Consider the following 6,000-nt stretch of genomic DNA (forward strand, 5'->3'; position numbering starts at 1 on the left):
GTCCACATAGCCCCTGACATCTCCTGTACCATGTCTGCACAGCCTCTGACATCTCCTGTACCATGTCTGCACAGCCTCTGACATCTCCTGTACCATGTCCGCACAGCCTCTGACATCTCCTGTACCATGTCCGCACAGCCCCTGACATCTCCTGTACCATGTCCGCACAGCCCCTGACATCTCCTGTACCATGTCCGCACAGCCCCTGACATCTCCTGTACCATGTCCGCACAGCCCCTGACATCTCCTGTACCATGTCCGCACAGCCTCTGACATCTCCTGTACCATGTCCGCACAGCCTCTGACATCTCCTGTACCATGTCTGCACAGCCCCTGACATCTCCTGTACCATGTCCGCACAGCCCCTGACATCTCCTGTACCATGTCCGCACAGCCCCTGACATCTCCTGTACCATGTCCGCAAAGCCTCTGACATCTCCTGTATCATGTCCGCACAGCCCCCGACATCTCCTGTACCATGTCCACACAGCCCCCGACATCTCCTGTACCATGTCCGCACAGCCTATGACCACCTCCTGTACCATGTCCGCACAGCCTCTGACATCTCCTGTACCATGTCCGCACAGCCCCTGACATCTCCTGTACCATGTCTGCACAGCCCCCGACATCTCCTGTATCATGTCCGCACAGCCCCCGACATCTCCTGTACCATGTCCACATAGCCTATGACCACCTCCTGTACCATGTCCGCACAGCCTCTGACATCTCCTGTACCATGTCCGCACAGCCCCTGACATCTCCTGTACCATGTCCGCACAGCCTCTGACATCTCCTGTACCATGTCCGCACAGCCCCTGACATCTCCTGTACCATGTCCGCACAGCCCCTGACATCTCCTGTATCATGTCCGCACAGCCCCCGACATCTCCTGTACCATGTCCGCACAGCCTATGACCACCTCCTGTACCATGTCCGCACAGCCCCTGACATCTCCTGTATCATGTCCGCACAGCCCCCGACATCTTCTGTACCATGTCCGCACAGCCTATGACCACCTCCTGTACCATGTCCGCACAGCCCCTGACATCTCCTGTACCATGTCCGCACAGCCCCTGACATCTCCTGTACCATGTCCACACAGCCTCTGACACCTCCTGCACCATGCCTGCACTTTTACCCTGAATTTGCTCTTACATATATAAAGCCCTATGTGTTTTCGTATCTGTCTTATCTATATATAATACACTCTTCACGTGTGCTCTAAAATGCATGGTTTTCCATTTTGTGAAGAAGAAAATAATGGCGTTATGCAGTTGGGCCGGTATAATAATGCTATGGGGCTCGTATGAAATTATTTCCAGGGCTGGTTTTTATTCCCAGTCCGGCCCTGGTTATATAGCCACATATAAGTGAAGGACACTGGCAACCAATCAGAATTGATGACCCCCTATATAACCCCTCCCACGCAGTTTTTTTGCCAGTGTCTAAAAGGTGAAGGTCGCTGTGGAGAAATGCTCCACCTGTTTGTTATGTTTCAAAGAAGAAAGAAGATTATGCTATCATATCCCAAACAAAGATCATTGGATCTAAGGGGTTAGCTATCGGATCCATCTAAAACAGTCAATGGACTAAAGAGATGGTACCCGACCCTCGGGAAGCAGATACGAGGTTTTACCTGTAACGCTGTCCCTTTTTAGGCGCTAGATTCTGGGATCCGGACCCTTGGAATACCAAACCCCAAAGGCGCTCCGTGCAGGGTGCTCTAAAGGTCCAAGGCTGTGGCTCCTCTTATATAGGAGACCCAGTCCTCTAAGGCAATGCTCACCATGAAGGGTGAAGACTGGATTCTTGCTTATAGCCGTTTCCTGCGGCAGGACTGGTGAGTCCATTTTAAATATTTACACAGCAAACAAAAACCTTAAAAAAGGTTAAAAATTGCAAAATTGTAAATATTTAATGCACTGTTCCCTTTAATAAGATTACAGAGACTTGTGCCAAGCGTATTTCTGCTTGTATTTACATTGTAGCAGGTTTAGGCAAAGTATGTTTAAAGCATATTATTACACTGTTTCTTACCCTGAGCTGATCACCTGAAAGGTATAAGCTGTGACAAACAAGATTCAGCCTAAACTGCTCTGACCCCCATTTGTTCGCCTGCATGTTCACCTCTGCTGGATCGCGTGTCTATAGCGTAAGCCTATTCGCGTGCATGGGAATGCTTTGCATCAGGTACAGGCGTACACCGCGTGGTGGGCGTGTTCTAACGCAATTTGGCGTGCATGTGGATGCAACGCACCACGCCGCACATGCATAAAAAGGCACGTTCTGCAAGGAACTGTTTCCAACACACTAGCCTCTGTCACAGGCTGAAAGGGACACAGAGCAGCAGCAGCTGGGTTGCGTGAGTCACTGTGGGTGTGTTACTGGCACTTAAAGGTTCTGTATCTTAGGTAACCAGTGTTGTGTGCAATAGGCTGTATAAGCTTGCCACAGATCTTGAGTACACTTTAAAGGTAGTACCTCAAGTTTGTCTTGCTATAAAGCAATGTCTGCCGAAAGGGGGTTGGAGGGAACACAGTTGGAAAGAGCACTATGATGCCACCGTCAGGCCCTGAAGGTCCTAGTCTTGCTTCCACTGGGTCTACTCATCCTGATAAGCCAATCTGAGCCACTACGGTTGTCAGGCATAATAGCTACTCCGTGTACATCTGCCACAGCCTATGTTACCAAGGACGATTTGGCATCGGCATTAGCCAGCCTAGATGGTAGGATTGCTGACATGATTGCAGCACCACATAGAGGAAAGAAGCAGGTTAGACCTCCCTCTCCTGAGCCACCCCCGGAATCAGTTTAGGATTGGGCAGAGGATGTGGAAGATGTAGCTGAGGGTGACCCTATAGAAGGTCAAGCTGAAATTTCCACTTCCGGGGAGTCAGAGGAATCTCTATCAGCCTCTCAATCCCAGAGATTGTTTATCCAGTCTCTTGCTGAGATGGTCCGGGCTGAGCTTAAACTTCCGCCCTTAGAGACAACTGAAACCTCTTTTTCCTCTCTGGGCTCATTTCGCCCGCCTCAGAGTCCTCAGTCATTTCTCATGCGTCCACTCTTGGAGCAAAGTGTATAATGACTGGGATCATTTGGATAGGATGTTTGTTCCTCCTAAAGGCTACGTTCACATGTGGGCGTAGCGGATAACGGCAATCATTGCAAATCGCGGGACGCCTGTGCGATGCCCGTGATTTGCAATGGCACCCCAAACGTTGTGCGATGTTGCTGTGATTTTCACCTGCCGGATCGTGGTAACATCGCGCAAACAGAATCGCGGGATGCCTGTCGTCTAAAAAAGGTACAAGAGCTTCTTTTGGGCGTCAGGCGTCCCACGATTCTGTTTGTGCGAGGTTACCGCGATTCGGCAGGCGGAAATCGCGGCAACATCGCACAGCGTTTGGGGTGCCATTGCAAATCATGGGCATCGCACAGGCCTCCCGCGATTTGCAATGATTCCGGATCGCGGGCAGAATCATGGCGATTCTGCCCGTGATCCTCATCGCCCACATGTGAACGCAGCCAAAAGGTTTTCATTGTTATATCCTCTGGAGGATAAGGTTTCTAAGAGATGGAAAATTCCCACTGTAGATCCAGCCATTTCTTCGGTTAACAAGAATGTAACCTGTCCTGTGGATAATGCCCAGGTTTTTAAAGATCCAGCGGATATAAAATTGGAATCTTTATTGAAAACCTCCTTTGTGGTTGCAGGTTCTGCAGTACAACCAGCAGTAGCAGCCAAAGGAGTGTGTCAATCTTTGAAAGACCGCATAAAGCGAGTGGCCAAGACAGTTCCTTTTCAAGGAGAGTCTGTGGAAGATTTGTCAGATCTACCTCTCGCACTTTGTTTCGCAGTTGATGCTCTTACGGACTTCATAAGGCAAATGTCACGGTTTTCTCTGATGACAGTGCATATGCGCAGAGTCCTTTGGTTAAAGAGCTGGTCAGTGGAATTAAAAAACTTACTGGCTAGCTTCCCCTTTCAGGGAGAACGCCTTTTTGGTGATGATCTGGATAAATATATCCAGAAGATCTCGGTGGGGGGTTGGAAGAGTACGTTGCTACCTGTAAAGAGGAAGAGCAGGCGTCCTTCCTTTAAGATCCCCAGCACTCATAATACCAGTGCTTCTAATTCCAGGCAGTGGCGAGTCGCGACGGCCTCAGCCATCTGCATCCAAACCCAAACCTTCGGGGCAAGGTCAGAAAAAGGCCTGGGCCCAGAGATCAGCTAAGTCTTCCTGTTAGCCCTGTCAGTGAAGTCACTCTCCTGGGTTTGGGGGGGAAGGCTCCTGCAGTTCTCAGGGGCATGGGTGGAGTTAATTCAAGACAACTGGGTTGTATCCACCATTTCACAGGGATACAAATTGGGATTTTGGGTGTTCCGCATCCTCGGTTTGTGAGGTCAAGTATACCAACAGATCCCCTTCAGGCATTGGACCAGCTGAGAGCTCAGAGGGTGATAACCAAGGTTCCAGAAAACAAAAGGTTCAAGGGTTTTTACTCAAACCTATTCATAATCCCCAAACCAAACAGGATGTGAGACCTATTTTGGATCTCAAGGCGCTGAATCAGTTTCTGAACGTTCGTTCTTTCCACATGGAATCAATTTGTTCAGTTGTAGCCTCCCTGCAGGGAGAGGAATTTCTAGCATCCATAGACATCAGGGATGCATATGTTCATGTGCCTATATTTCGGACCCATCAAAGGTTCCTTTGTTTTGCGATTGGAAACCATAATTTCCAGTTTGTGGCCTTGCCCTTCAGGTTGGCCACAGCCCCAAGAGTGTTCACAAAGATCCTAGCTCCAGTATTGGCTGTCCTAAGGTCCAGAGGCATATCTGTAATAGGATATCTGGACGATCTATTACTAATGGATCGTTCGGCATCGGCTCTAAGCCGAAATATCGTTCAGACGGTACATTTTTTGGGACGTCTGGGTTGGATACTGAACTTAGCAAACTCAGCATTACAGCCAGTCCAGCGTCTGGAATACCTGGGGCTTCTTGCCGACACGGTGCAAGGCAAAGATATTCTTGCCTTGCACCATGTCGACAAGAAGCCCCAGGTATTCCAGATGCTGGACTGGCTGTAATGCTGAGTTTGCTAAGTGTCAGGTTTGGTCTATAGTAAGACTGAGAAGGGTCAGGTTCGGTCTATAGTAAGACTGAGATATGTCTATATGTCTTTGCATGATGTTACTGAGGAAGATGGTGTCCACATTCGAGGCAATTCCCTATGCTCAATTTCATGCCAGACCCTTGCAGAACAGCGTTCTGTCTGCGTGGAATGGAAAAATTCAGTCCTTGGACCGGTCCATATCTCTGCTACCAAGAGTACGACAGAGTCTGAATTGGTGGTTGTTGACCATAAATCTGTGACCTGGAAGGTAGTGACTATGGATGCCATTCTCTCTGGCTGGGGAGCGGTTCTGGAGGAAGCCACTGTCCAGGGGAAATGGTCTTGGGTAGAGAGTCGTCTCCCCATCAACATTTTGGAAATTTGCGCAGTCAGTCGGGCTCTGAAATTCTGGACGCCCAGACTTCGGGGTCACCCTGTAAGGGTGCAATCCGACAATGCCACGGCCGTGGCTTATGTAAACCATCAAGGAGGTACAGGGAGTCGATCAGCCCAGAAAGAAGTGGATATTATCCTGTCCTGGGCAGAGAAGTTTGTGCCATGCCTGACAGCAGTGTTCATTCCAGGAATAGAGACCTGGCAGGCAGATTTCTTGAGCCGTCAACAGATGTTTCCAGGGGAATGGCCTTTACATCCCGAGATTTTTCAATTGATCTGCCTACGCTGGGGGGTCCCAGACGTAGATCTGTTGGCATCCAGGTTCAACAACAAATTGGAGAGGTTTGTGTCCAGGACCGGGGATCAACTCGCAGTTGGAGTGGATGCTTTGGTGACTCTTGGGTGGAGTATTCCCTGATCTATGCCTTTCCTCCAGTACAGCTGATATTGTGTTTGTTGCGCAGGACACAGCTGGAGGGGA

This window comes from Pelophylax lessonae, assembly GCF_965119305.1.
Source record: "Pelophylax lessonae genome assembly, chromosome: 1".
In the NCBI taxonomy this organism is placed as follows: domain Eukaryota; kingdom Metazoa; phylum Chordata; class Amphibia; order Anura; family Ranidae; genus Pelophylax; species Pelophylax lessonae.